Source organism: Leptonychotes weddellii, chromosome X (genome assembly GCF_054177405.1).
Source record: "Leptonychotes weddellii isolate Sample4059 chromosome X, ASM5417740v2, whole genome shotgun sequence".
Lineage (NCBI taxonomy): Eukaryota > Metazoa > Chordata > Mammalia > Carnivora > Phocidae > Leptonychotes > Leptonychotes weddellii.
In genome coordinates this window covers 26,671,371-26,686,799 of record NC_138385.1, presented here as the reverse complement: position 1 = coordinate 26,686,799, position 15,429 = coordinate 26,671,371, and the positions used below count along the sequence as shown (strand labels likewise).

General features: G+C 42.2%; 1 long non-coding RNA gene across 1 annotated transcript in view; it reads right to left on the bottom strand.

The window, feature by feature from the left end:
- Positions 1-9,845: 9,845 nt before the first annotated feature.
- LOC145717795 (uncharacterized) overlaps positions 9,846-15,429 on the bottom strand; it is a 64,585-nt gene continuing 59,001 nt past the window's right edge. The window contains exon 4 of the long non-coding RNA XR_014141220.1: positions 9,846-9,929. This is a non-coding gene — a long non-coding RNA (uncharacterized LOC145717795). The remainder of the gene's footprint in view (positions 9,930-15,429) is intronic.

Here is a 15,429-nt window from a genome sequence, read left to right as displayed (position 1 = left end):
TCAGTTAAGCGTCTGCCTTTGGCTCAGGTCATGATCCCAGGGTCCTGGGATCGAGCCCCGCATCGGGCTCCCTGCTCAGCGGGGAGCCTGCTTCTCCCTCTCCCGCTCCCCCTGCTTGTGTTCCCTCTCTAGCTGTCTCTCTCTCTGTGTCAAGTAAATAAATAAAAAATCTTTAAAAAATAAATAAAATAAAATAGTCTTCCCATTTGGAGCAACTCAGAAGACACTACTACTCTAGTCCCACTAGCAGATTTGATTATAGCTACAGATATAGATTATAACTAGAAAAGAGCCATTTGGAGTCCTGGCTATTCTAGACCACATTAGCAGGCATCACAATCTACACCACCAAATCTTCAAACACACGTTATAATACGGTAGCCATGTTTAATTATGATGATGCCTTCAAATTGTATTTCCAAGGAGTTCAAACACATTACTACTTCTTATAATTTTTAATCTAATATACATGATTGGCATAATGGGAGTTACAAAGAAGACAAATAATTTAATCTTCATGTTATTAACAGGGTCCGTAATAAATTGATGTTTATGGTCATAGGGTCATAGCGTTTCTCAGATGGCTTCAACCACCAAGTCCTCTTTTGGGCCTTCTAGCAAGCAACATTTTTTTTCCCAAGCAGGTTGGTGACCCCAGCCTTCCCTTCTATTACCCCTCAAAAGGGGCCTGGGTGCATACCTTTAACCCTAAATAGGACTGAGGGATGCCTGGGTGGCTCAGATGGTTGAGCATGTGCCTTCGGCTCAGGTCATGATCTCCAGGTGCTGGGATCGGGCCCCAGGTCGGCTCCCGGCTCAGCGGGGAGTCTGCTTCTCCCTTTCCCTCTGCCTCTCCCCCTGCTCATGCTCTCTCTCTGTATCTCTCTGTCTCAAATGAATAAATAAAATCTTTAAAAATAAATAAATAAGTAGGACTGAGATTAGGCCTAGATCCCTCAACATACCCAGTATAGATCTACATGAGCCAAGTAAGATGATTGAAAACAAATTTTTATGTGTTCACAAACAGAACTCCCCATTTGCAAAGACCAAGCACCCCAATGTATCCAAAAAATGCTGCCAGACTGTTCAAGAACCCAGACCAAGAGGGATGAGAGACATCTTGCAGAGAAACCTTCCCTATTCTGGGCTTGATCAACAGATACGGGAAGAGAAATATGGAGCAAGAAAGGGACAGGGAGCACAAAAGAGGAGGGTTATTTTGTGTTTCCCTTTGCTTTCCTTTGCTTTTGGGTAAAAAAGATGTACTGGACCTAAATATGTCTTAATGAGGTAGGTCAGTATTTATGGTCCTTCAAACCCCATTTAACCTTTCTGTGTCTCATCTGTTAAGTATGCTGGCCAAGATCACATACCAAATCACTGACACAGTCATCATGAGGCCCCAAGTGCCTTGTTCCCAGTTTCATATTTTTTTTTTAAAGATTTTATTTATTTATTGTTTGAGACAGAGAGAACGAGAGAGAGAGAGCACATGAGAGGGGGGAGGGTCAGAGGGAGAAGCAGGCTCCCTGCCGAGCAGGGAGCCCGATGCGGGACTCGATCCAGGGACTCCAGGATCATGACCTGAGCCGAAAGCAGTCGCTTAACCAACTGAGCCACCCAGGCGCCCCCAGTTTCATATTTTAAATAAGCCAAGTGACAAAATAGAGGGAAAAACTGGGTCAGAGAAACAAACTTGGCCTAAAAAAAAAAAAAAAAAAAAATCTGCATTTCAAAATAAAGGCAATTACACAAAGACGTGACACTTCTCATCTAAACAGAAAAATAACCTAGAGCCTTAATGTCTTTCGTTTCCAATGGGATATACAGAGGCACTTTTAAGGATAAGAGCAAAATGATGGACCTACCATCATTGTCAATTCTTTTATCTGATGAGGCTTTATTTCTTATAAAATTTTAGTGGAGTTAGGGAAACAAGTTAAAGAATTGGCTAATATCACACACCTATAAAGATTCCAGTTTAAAAAAAAATGGGGTTTTTTGGTATCTATTTTGTTGGTATTTGTTCTTTAGATTCCTGGTCATCTAGACTGTTTTGAACCAATTTCTTGTTTCCTTAACTTTAAATTCCTAGATTTGTATTCCAACTTTGATAGCTGCCTCTAATCCCATAAATCATGGTGCCCCGTTCATAATTTTTTTAATCTTGGCTTTCTGGTCCAGATATCAATTCTGCTGGCTCCTTTGTGTCTCTGTCTGTCTCTCTGTCTCTGTCTCTGTCTCTCTCTCTCTACACACACACACACACACACACACACAAAGGGGAAACTGCAGCAGGTCAGGCAGCTTTCCAGTGCTTTCCATCAGGCACCTGGGGAATATGGAAGAGGCCCAATTTTTCTTACTCCTGGGACTCAAGCACTGTGAGGAAAAATGCACTAATGGGACCAAGTAGTTTTACAAACTAAAGCCAAGGCAAAGTTGCTACAGTGATTAGGAGTGTGCCTACTAGACTCTGCTTCTCCACCTGCATTGGCTCCCCCCAAATTCAGGGCACTCCAGCAAAATTCCCAGGTTTTCTCCTAAAACTGTAGCTGTTCAGAGACCCCAGGACTCACAACGGGCCTGGGACAGGGGAGGAGAGGACCGGACAGATGAATTTTCTCAGGTCCTCCTTTAACCAAAATAATTCTTCATCAACTAGAGATCCCCTCTGGGGAACTACACAGCATGCCAGAATATGGAGAATGTGGGCATGCTGCCAATAAACCTCTAACCCTGGAGTTCACTGGCCAGGAATGGCCAAGTACTCCAGAAAAAGGGAGGGGCCTGCATCTGGACCATCAAGACTCTGCCTGCCACTCCCCAGCTGTGACCCACCCCAACAACTCCAGGCCAGGAACCTGAGTACTGGTCTCCCACCCACAACTCCAGGGTATGGCCCAAGAGACAGGCTGGGGAGCTTGCCTTCTGCTTCAAGCACACCACAGAAACTTGTCAGGCACACGGCTGACCCTGGGAAGTCGTGGCCTTCCTCACCCTGAAGGGCTGGATTCCTGCCTCTCTAAGCACTTATTCGGGGTTACCCATGGCCACCATCCCTATTGTTCTCAAATCAATTTATGTTTGCTCACAACACCCAGAACATGGACTCTTGGCTCCCTACCGCAATGTCAACATTCATATTTAGTCTCCTTCAGTTTTAGTAAGATTTGGATGATCTCATCTAGTTTTTTATTTGGCCTGTTTGTTTGTTCTTCCAAAGTTGAAATTGGGTTATTTTATTTTGATTATGATCAGCCAATAGAAAATATATAGAGATGAAACAAATTATGATCCTACCACCCAGATGATGCCCTCTTCTGACTCAGCTAAGAATTTCCTGATCGAGCCCTGAGGAACCCTACCCACCCAAGCTATACCAGCCTCTGATATTCCCTTGCAATTAGATTTGGTCCATTAGACACAAAATGAAAGGATCCAGAACTTTGATCATGAACAGAGGGAGAATATTTGGAAATATCTCTCTCCTTGTGTGCTGGCTACAAGATATATAGGTGAAGCCATCATCCTTATCAGCATTTAAGGCCTAAAGCCATGTTGGACACCTGTAGCAGATACCTGTGATATGAAAGCAAATGACTTCAGACTACTGAGCTGGATCCCCTCAATCCTCCCAAGAGCAAGCACATTCAGGCAACAATTTGAGACCCTTTAGCACTCTTTGGGAGATAGAGTTGTATGCATACACACTCACATACACATACACACACACACAAACACACACACACTAGATATTCATATGTAAAGTGATTTATATTATGCAACTCATTTTAGATTGCCCGATTCTTTTTATAATTTCTCCTCCTTCTGATTTGAATCTAAAACCTTCAAATAGATGTTTTGATTTTTCTAGAAGCAAGCATTTGTCTATCACAAAATATTTAAAGTTCAAACTTCTGCAACTTTTTTCTTTTAAAGAACATGACTACTTTTAGTGTACCAAGCCTATAATCAACTTTAAGTGGCTTTCATTATTATCCCACCATGTACTCAAATCTTAAAAAGTTGAATTTGAAAGCTCTCGTGTTTCTAGAGTAAGGGAAGAACTCCACCTTATGGTGATATTTTGAAGTACACCAAAGAAAATGCCACTAAGCTCTCTGAACCCAATTTTCTGTCCGCTCTTTCACTCCACCTACAAGATTTTTAGAATTCTTCTAGAAATTTCTAGGGGAAAGGAATAAAAAAATGCCAACCACATCCTCCAACAAACAGTAAATCCTCTTCCACAATATGCTCAAAGTGCCAAAATGGCCAGGACTGAGTTAAGGTTAAGCAAAACCTTTCACTTGGTTATTGGACAGGGTACTAGGTAAGAAGCTACATGTAAATCCGTAAAACACCGGAAACTTTTTTACTTGATACCAAATAATAATAATAATAATAATAATAATAGCTAATGACTATTGAGTACTTATTGTGTGTCAGGTTATATGCCATATATATATACTAATTTAATACTCACACAACCTTTATATAAGGTAGACACTATTATTAACTCTATTTTATGGATGAAGAAACTGAAGCCTAGAGAAGTTACACAAATTGGTTAAGGCTACATAGCTAATAAGTGCTATTAAGAGCCAGGTACTTGAAGCTCACTAGCCCAGACTCTAAACCATTGTGCCATACTGCCCCTCCCTATAACTCAAATTTGGTATGATCTCTCTCAAAATAAACAACTTGAAGCCATGGTCTTGTCCACATTCTGTGTCAAAATTGGCAAAGGTAGGACAAAACCCCTGATTCGATTTCTATTCCTCCCATGATCATCACAGATTTAGAATCATTTGGCTTACGTCCCATGTTCTTTCTCTATTGTGGCCAGGATTGTTTGTGATTTTGAGTATAAAGTCTTGTAGCAGAGTGCTATAGATTGAATGTTTGTGTCCCTCCAAAATTCATATGTTGAAACCTAATCTCCTCTATGATGGTATTAGGTGGTGGGGCCTTTGGAAGGTGCTTAGGTCATGGGGGTGGAACCCTCATGAATGGGACTAATGCCCCTCTACGACACCCAAGAGGGCTCTCTTGCTCCCACACCTCCATGTGAAGACACAGCCAGAAATTAGCCTTCTATGAACTAGGAAGTGGGCTCTCAGCAGACTGAATCTACTCGCACCTTGATCTTAGACTTTCTGCCTCCAGAACTGTGAGAAATAAATGTTTGTTGTTTGTGTCACCCAGTCTTTGGTACTTTTTTTTTTTTAAATATTTTATTTATTTATTTATTTATCAGAGAGAGAGAGAGCACAAGCGGGAGGGCAGCGGCAGAGGGAGAAGCAGGCTCCCTGCTGCGCACGGAGCCCGATGCGGACTTGATCCCAGGATCCTGCGATCATGACCCGAGCTGAAGGCAGATACTCAATCCACTGAGTCACCCAGGCATCCCCAGTCTTTGGTATTTCTATAATAGCAGCATGAATGGACTAAGACACTGAGAGTCTAGATTGTGTGTCCCTTCACCATTTATCTTGTACCTTTTCCTACTCCCCATCTCAGACCCCTCAAACATCATTCATTTAAAACCATGTTGAGGGACACCTGGGTGGCTCAGTTGTTAAGCGTCTGCCTTCGGCTCAGGTCATGATCCCGGGGTCCTGGGATCAAGCCCAGCATGGGGCTCCCTGCTCCATGGGAAGCCTGCTTCTCCCTCTCCCACTCCCCCTGCTTGTGTTCCCTCTCTCGCTGTGTCTCTCTCTGTCAAATAAATAAATAAAATCTTAAAAAATAAAAATAAAACCATGTTGAAAATTACGCATTTCTAAAAAAATCCATCAATATTAATTCAATTCAAATCAGGATTTTTCCTAAAGCATTTATTTCTAATACAAAATCGGTCTCCTGTGCTATACTTTTTTTAATTTGGTAAAATCTATATGCTTGGTGTTTGTTTTCAATTTGAACAAGCACTAGTTTTTGTTTGTTTTAAAATAAACTTTATTGGGGCGCCTGGGTGGCTCAGTCAGTTAAGCATCTGCCTTGGGCTCAGGTCATAATCCCGGGGTCCTTGGGATCAGCCTGCATTGGGCTCCCTGCTCAGCAGGGAGTCTGCTTCTCCCTCTCCCTCTGCCCCCCTCCCTGCTTGTGCTCTCTTTCAAATAAATAAATAAAATCTTTTAAAAAAAATAAAAATAAAATAAATAAAATAAAATAAGCTTTATTAAGGAGGGCACTTGATGGAATGAGCACTGGGTGTGATGTGCAACTGATGAATCACTAAATTCTACCCCTGAAACTGGTAATACAGTATATGTTAACTAAATTGAATTTAAATACAAAATTTAAAAAAAAACACCTTTATTTTGGAATAATTTTAGATTAACAGAAAAGTTGCAAAGATGATAGAGAGTTCCTGGTTCCTGTATGCCCCTCAGCCAGTTGCCCTAATGTTACTATCTTACATTAGTATGACCCAGTACTATGGTACATTACTACTAATTAAACCACAGATTTTAGGTGGATTTTATCAGTTTTTCCATGAATGTTCTATTTATTGCTCCAGGATCCAACCCCAAATATCACTGCATTTAGCATAATGCCATTTTCACACCTACCAAAAATGACTAATTCCTTAATCTCATCAAATACCCAGTCATTACCCCCATTTCCTTGGTTGGCAGATACGTCTTGTAAGTTTCTTGGAGTCTGTAACAGTTCTGCCTCCTTCTTTGTGTTTTCCTGCCACTTATTTATGGAAGGAACTGGATCATTTGTCCTGAAGACCATTCCACACTTTGGGTTGGGCTGACTGCATCCCCCACGGTGTTGGTTTAGGATGCTCCTCTGTCCTCCATATTTCCTGTAAAGAGGTATCTAGATCTAGCATGGGGGTTGGTGAAATTTTTCTCTAAAGATCCAGATAATAGATATTCTAGGCTTTGCAGGTCATATGGTTTCAACTCTGCCACTGTGAGGCAAAAGCAGCCATTGACAATAGGTAAACAAGTGGGTGTGGCTGGGTCTCAATGAAACTTTATTTACAAAATCAGGTAAAGGGCTGGATTTGGCTGGGAGACCATAGTTTGATGATCCCTGATCTAGAGGATCAATCAGATTGGGTTTTAGTGGTTTTGTTTTGTTTTTTAAGAATAATTCTTTGACAGGGCTGGGTATCTCCTGTGGCTTCATCGGGTGGCCTATCACATCTGGTTGTCTCTTTTAGTGATGTTGCATTTGTAGGGGTTCTGCTGTTACCAGCTTGATCCATCCATCATGAAGGTCTCCATTGGTGGACTGTATTTCAACCTTCCTCTCTCTTCTGTGGTCGGGAGCACTTGTGCAGTGCATGCCTTGAACAACCACACATGAGCACCTCTGTCCAACATTTGTTATTCCCCTTGGCGCCTTTGGTTTCAAACAGCACATAAAATAGTAGCCCTAAGGGTTCTTAGAGTGCCACAAACTACTACTTGGTAAAGAAAAAGTTTCCAGGGGGAGCCTGGCTGGCTCAGTTAGTGGAGAGTGAGACTTGATCTTGGGGTTGTGAGTTCCGGCCCCCCGTTATGTATAGAGATTACTTAAAAATAAAATCTTAGGGGCACCTGGGTGGCTCAGTCGGTTAAGCATCCAACTCGATTTCGGCTCAGGTCATGATATCAAGGTCATGAGATCAAGCCCCATGTGGGACTCTGCGCTCAGTGCACAGTCTGCTTGAAATTCTCTCTCCCTCTCCCTCTGCGCCTCCCCCAGCTCATGTTTGCTCTATCTAAACAAACAAATAAATAAAATCTTTAAAAAAAAGGAAAAAGTTTTCAGATTTCTTGAGGAAACACAGATTCTGGATTCCTCTGGATCAGAGGTGTACAGACTGCAGGGTTTTTTTCCCAAAGATTTGTTTATTTAAGAGAGAGAGAGAGTGAGAGCGAGTGGAGGGAGGGGCGGAGGGAGAGAATCTTCAAGCAAACTCCCTGCCGAGTGCTGAGCCGGGAGCCTGGAGTGGGGCTTATCCATGAGATCATGACCTCAGCCAAAACTAAGAGTTGGACACCCAACAGACTGAGCCACCCAGCTGCCTCCAAGTTGCAGTTTTCACTTTCCACAAAAATGAATTCCTTGCTAACTTTTAAAATCTGGAAGATTTTATGTAAAAATCTGGTTTTTCCAGTCCTCTTGGAAAATGAAGGAATCTGGCTGCTTTGGACCAGGTGTGTCAAGAACTGACTGGAACTCAGAGTGACTGCCCCCTTTACATTAGGCACACACTAAGGAATGGTGGGGATTGTGGCATCCTGCAAAGACACATGCCCTGTCATTTACCACTTGAGTGCCTGTGAGCTTCTCTGGCCACTTTAAAATGAGTTGCTAGTGTTTTGGTATTCAATACATTTACATCACCTACTCCTCTCCAAGTTGTCCCATTCCCCTCCCCACTTATATCTCCCACACTCCCAACATTCATTGGTTTCTTGTACGTCTTTCCAGAGCTACTTCATTACAAACACATGAAGGGTGCAGCAAGCACTAGTTTTGATGGAAAATCTGAAATGGTATTTTCTAGTACTTCCAAAGCTATTACCAAAGTCATATTCCATTAAGAGGAAACCCCTTTCTTATTCATTCATCTAACAAAAATTTATTGACCTTTTAACTACTCCTAGGCTCTGGGGACACAATAATGAAAAAGCCAAATATGGTCCCTGGCCCAATGGAATTTACGGTTGGAATATTATTCAAAATAGAAGAGAGAAGATGACTGACCCAGGGATGCCTTCTAGATATAATTTTTATAAACAGTGCGCTACCTTCAAAGGAGAGTTACCAGCGTGCACATTCTCTAGCTAGATGACAAAAAAGTATATTTATAATCTTTGTAATGCCATCAACAGAAAGTAAAACCTATGAATATTCCAATGGAGGAAAACAGGATCATGTTCTATATTCAAAAATTACCAGATGACATTTTTCTTACCCTGCCAAAACAAGGGAATTAGAGAGGTCTAGGGCTGCTCTGGAGGCCACCCGGCCATGGGCATCTTGCCTTTGGAATCTGGAATTCCTTGCTAAGCTAGAGGCAATCTGGAAGTAGCTCAGCCTGACCCAAATGAAAACCTTGGGTAAATTCCTCCTTGCTTTTTTATGCCTGTGATCCTTGGGCACCACCCAAATTGCAAATGCTGGCTGGCCATCAACAATCCAACAATTTCCTCAAAGCCATTCCACCCTTCCTCCCTTCTTTATCCATTCCTTGACACTTTTCTCTCTCCCATTTTCACTGCATAGTCTGGAACTCTTAGTCCATGATAAACAAAGTCTACTCCTATGGCTGCCACTTGTTCCCTGAACACTCACTCCACCTCCTGCTGCTAATTGAAAGCAGGCTCTCTTCTCTACAACACTATGTCCCATAGAGTCATCTCAAGGCAATTCTTTCTACTAGAGTTTGCATATTGGGCTGGAGTGAGGGTAGGGAAAACTGTATTACCGTTCTCCTTACTCCAACCACCCCCCCCACACACACACACACTGCATTTTCTAAACCAGCGGCTGGCAAACATTTACTTTAAAGTACCAGATAGGAAATATTCTAGGCATTGTGGGACATACTGGCTCTGTTGCAACTACTTGACTCTACTGTTGTAGCTTGAAGGCAGCCATAGACAATATGCAAACAAATGGGCATGGCTGTGTTCCAATAAAACTTTATTTACAATAACAGGCAGCGAGACTAGATTTGACCCAAGAGAAGTTTGCTAACCTGTACTATAAACTATTAATCTTTCCAGCTCCTATAAAACAAAACAAATCCCTTCTTACTTGAAAAATCACATTAACTATATACCCCATCTTACCTCTCCCTTGCTCCTGTCGTGTACTCACCTCCCGGTCCAGCCATGTTTATTAAGGATCCTGGCATCCGGCTCATAGGTCACTTCTAGTCCCACCATCATCCTGGATGATTCCTAAATCCATAAGGATAATCAATGTAACACCACAGCCTCACAGTGCCTTGACTTCCTCAATTCCAATGACTTTCATCCCCATTCCATGTCAATAACCTACTCCTTTGGGAAATATTACACCTTTGATACCTTCACATCAATATCCCATGCAGAACACAATTCTTATCCTACAGACTTTCCAACACTTTACTCCCCAATAAATCTGCTCTTTGACCTGAGAACCCCTCCATTTTCTCCCAGTTAGTTGGCCCCCACCTGGCCTCACTTTCCTCCTCCCCAGTCTGAACACACCATGGTCAATCACTATTCTCTCTTGCTGCTTCCTCAATCACCTTGAGCTGCCTTCTTCTCACTGTTCTTTTACTATCAACACCATACCGCACTCCCCAGTCAATTCAATCACCAAATTTCTCTGATCCTTTAGCCAAATGGCTGAACGTACTTAGAGAATACTATCCCACTGTATGAATGTGAGACACAGAAACTTGTGATTTTAAATCTTATCTGGTCCCTCACTACCTCTAGTCTATCTTTTTCAATGGTTTTTGTTTAACTCCCCTATCATATTAACCTTAGACAAGACAACATAATGCTATAAAGAGATTGCAAATAAATAAATAATCTAAAAAAAAGAGAGAGATTGCAGGCTTAAAAACCAAACAGCGTTGGGTCTGAAATCTGGTTCCACTTATTAGATGTATGGTCTTGAGCAGGTTATCTAACATCCTATTACATCAGTTTTTTCATGAGAAAAATGGAAATAATTCCTACTTTATATATTAAATAAGATTACATATGTAAAACAATTAGCACAGTGCCTTACACCCAGCAAGTGCTCAATAAATGATAGCTATTAATACGAGCTCATATTCAGCAGGTGACTATACCTACTTCGCCAAGACCATTAAGTGTTTCTTAGCCCAAGTTCCCCAGAAAGCAGAGCAATGGTTGATGTGCTATTTGGTTGAATTGTACGAAATTGCTGACATTCAACTGTTTGACATACAGAAATCAAAGGCTTCAGCCTCATCTGTTATTAGGAAGTGCAATCCCAGGAAAGCAATGGGGAGAGACAGTGGGAAACGAAAGAATAAGAGAGTCAATACGAAGGTGCATTGGTATCACACTTGAGGTCATGGGGTACCATTTTTTGAAAGATCATAAATACATGACTTGCATCTCTGATCAGTCGACAAGGAGGATGGAAAGAGAGTTTAACAGCTAGCTCTTGTCTTTTATTAGCAAAGCTTTGCACCACTGGGTCAGGTTAACTCCTCTACACTGTGCATGGAGTCTCGACACCCACAGGAAAGCACCAGGGCGTGTGATGAGAAGCTGGCAGATTGCACTGGTCTAAGTCCATCAGAGCCTACTCAGAGAAGGGGCTGGGACACACAAGCAATAGGCCAAAGACCACTGAGACAAATAAGGCCGAGAGGATCTGAACTGGTAAGAGGTGGCTGATAGAACACATGAATTCCCTCAATTTTTTTTTACTCTGCACTTTCCTATAACTGTAATTCACTCTTCCTTTTGGTCAGAGGAAGGGATATCCCTCCACTCATTTAGGCCTAAAGCCAACTCCCACCTATGCTCTCCATCTTGATCCCTCCCACCTCCAGGATCTTTTACTTTCAACTTCCCCCACTTTCCCGATCCTTTCCTCTCTACCTTTGTACCATCTTAGGGCTCTCCTTAAAATATCCTTCCTTTACTTCACACAGGCTTCTAACTACTTCCTTTTCTCTTTCCTTTCTTTCTCAGCAGAATATCTTAAATGAATAATCCAAAGTTACTATCTCTACTTTCTCACCTCGGAACCATATGAACAGATCTCATCACTGTCTTATAACACCTTTGCTGAGGTCACCAACGACCTCCATTTGACCATATCCCTTAGACATAATTTTGGCTCTATCTCTCTTGCTTTCACTGCAGCATTTGGTCCTGTTGACCCCTCCATTCTTACTGAGATTCTTGGTTCAGTTACCATGCCACCATTATTTGTTGCTTCTCCTAATTCTTTGGCTGGTCTCTTTCCTCTCAGCCTCTATCTGATCCTTAAGAGTCAATGTTCCCGGGGCGCCTGGGTGGCTCAGTTGGTTAAGCCACTGCCTTCGGCTCAGGTCATGATCCTGGAGTCCCGGGATCGAGTCCCGCGTCGGGCTCCCTGCTCGGCGGGGAGTCTGCTTCTCCCTCTGACCCTCCCCCCTCTCATGTGCTTTCTCTCTCTCATTCTCTCTCTCTCAAATAAATAAATAAAATCTTAAAAAAAAAAAAAAGAGTCAGTGTTCCCAAGAATTCTTTCCTCAGCCTCCTTCTCCTCTTACCCCACACACGCTCCCAGGAGGTTATCATCTAGTCCCCGGATTTCAAGTATCACTATGTGCTGATGACTTCCAAAGTTGTATCTCCAGCCAGAGCTCTCCCTGCACACTCATCCTGTAAATGCCCACCAAGCAGCTGGATATATCCACCAAAGCAAGATACATCCAGCTGCTTGATGGGGACCTCAAACAGGCACCTCAAATTCAACATATTACCACTGGAACTCATTATATTCCCAACCACCTCCACCTTAATCTTGCGCACAAAATTAATCTGCAGATAATGCCTGCTATCCTCATTACACTTTGCATTTTATTCAACGATTAATGCTTAGGCACCTACTCTATGCCATATAGTGTTCCAGATACTTGCTCTGATCTCTTTGGCTCGCCATACGCCAGCACCTGCTATTTGTTCCTGGACCCTTCATTTGAGCTACTCTGCCAGGGGCACCTGGGTGGCTCAGTCGTTAAGCATCTGCCTTCGGCTCAGGTCATGATCCCAGGGTCCTGGGATCGAGCCCCGCATTGGGCTCCCTGCTCAGCGGGGAGTCTGCTTCTCCCTCTCCCTCTGCCTGCTCATGTTCTCTCTCTTTCAAATAAATAAATAAAATCTTCAAAAAGATAAAATAAAATAAATTCCTCTATCAGTGAAGGATTTGGGCACTGGGAAAAGAATTTTTCATAGAAAAAACCCTGGACCTCTGGAACCACTAAGGTCAGCTGAAGTATCTGCGCCAGGGTAGGGCTCTAGTCCAAAGGGCCATACCCTCCACACCACCCAGCTCAGGGCATAAGGGAACATGCAGTGGGGGATGGAGAGGATGATAAGGAGTAGCCATCTGTTCAGTGTGGCTCCTTTAACAAGCTATACCTATTCCTACCAGGAAGTACCAGGGACTACATAAAATATGTAGCCAATAACTTCTACCACACTTCGTTCAAAGATTAAATCCTGAATTTTCCAGCCTAACACACACCTTCCATCCCATTCTCTCTCTTAAGTCTTCCAGCCACAGACTTTAGTCTTTGTCCATACTACGTCCTGAAGTGGATACAGAGAGTTGAATCCCAGGTCATGGTTTTGGCACTTTCAAGTTAAAACTCTGTTACGGGGCACCTGGGTGGCTCAGTCGGTTAAGTGTCTGCCTTTGGCTCAGGTCATGATCCTGGGGTCCTGGGATTGAGCCCCTGCGTTGGGCCCCCTGCTCAGCGGGGAGCCTCTGCCCTTCCCCACTGCTCATGCTTTCCCACTCTCTCTCAAGCTGTCTCCCTCTCTCAAATAAATAAATAAAATCTTAAAAAAAAACAACAACAGGGGCGCCTGGGTGGCTCAGATGGTTAAGCGTCTGCCTTCGGCTCAGGTCATGATCCCAGGGTCCTGGGATCGAGCCCCGCATTGGGCTCCCTGCTCCTTGGGAGCCTGCTTCTCCCTCTGCCTCTCTCTCTCTGTCTCTCATGAATAAATAAATAAAATCTTAAAAAAAAACAAAAAAACAAACAAAAAAAAACAACAACAGCCCTGGTACTGGTTCCAACAGTGTTCTGACCTAGCTGTCCTGGCTCAATGGCTGACACTCAAAAACAAGTGAGTAGGGGCGCCTGGGTGGCTCAGTCATTAGGCATCTGCCTTCAGCTCGGGTCCTGATCCTGGAGTCCTGGGATTGAGCCCTGCATGGGGCTCCCTGCTCAGCGGAGAGCCTGCTTCTCCCTCTCTCACTCCCCCTGCTTGTGTTCCCTCTCTCGCTGTGTCTCTGTCAAATAAATAAATAAAATCTTAAAAAAAAAAAAAAGTGAGTGAAATGGGTGGTTAGGCAAGATTACGAAGGGCCTTGAACATCAGATTGTGAACCATGGACTTAAACTAGTAGGAAGTAGGCAGTCTGAAGTTTCTAAGCAAAAAAGCAAGAAGATGAAAACAAAAGCCATGTTTTAGAATCTGGTACGAAGAAATAGTAGTGAAGGCTGAGGAGGAAGACTGAATGCACGGAAATCTATTAGAAAGCTATTTCGGAATCCAGAAATGAGGTAATCAACCCAGCCAAGGCAACCACACCTGCCTCATCTCTTCACTCCTAATCCCTTGCCCAACAGACTCTAAATGAGGATCCACAGCCAGCATGGGAGGACAGATGGCTATATTTGGAATAAGTTCAGAACATCATAATGACCATAATGATTGACATCACTACAGGTCACTCTTTTGATGGTTTAAATTTTTAAAAAGAGGTCCTTTGCCAATTCAACATAAATGTCTGAAGTGTCCCCTTCACTTTGAGCACTAAAATTTCAGGCTATTTACTAGGGCACTGCCAAGAACAGGATGACTATCTCCTAAATTGTCCATGCCTTACTTTGCAAATTGTCCCTCATTAGGCTCTCATTTTATAATTGAAAAAAATTTTTTTAATTCTCTAAAGGCTCACACAGCTTTCATGGTTAACAGCCCTGAAACAGAGGTGTTAATTATACCTCTAGATCTGACAAAAACTAATATGAAAATGTTTGTAATAACATTTAGCCAATCAACTAGAGCTTTATTTGCTCATTTAAGGAAAGAGATTTTACTCATTTGTTCCTATATATAACTGACTTCTCATTTGATTCCTACCACCAATGGTCCAGGTCTACTGTAATCAAAGTATAAAATGTGGGGATGGAAAGAGTGGTACACAGTCTTATAGCCAAGGATTATAAGCTTTTATTTTAATAGTTACTAGGAAACCAGTGTGATAAACTAATAAGACTACGAAGCTAATTAGAATTAGGAAAGAAATATCCATAATTCACTAAAACAAAATATCGTGTACTCGTGAGAATATTTAATAAAAGTATTGGAATATATTTTTTCCTCAGCTGTAATGTATCTACCATACATAGTATCTAAAAATCTCAAAGATATTTTACATTATTTACAATAAATTGGCATGAGATTCAGTTTAATAACACCATCTGACTAGGAATAGAAAGAATTTCAATTTAAATTTCAAGAAATAAGATAGGCTGGCATATTTTCCTTAATCATTACACTGTAATATATATACAATGGAATATTATGCAGCCATCAAAAGGAATGAGATCTTGCCATTTGCAACAACGTGGATGGAACTGGAGGGTATTATGCTGAGCAAAATAAGTCAAACAGAGAAAGACATGTATCATATGATCTCACT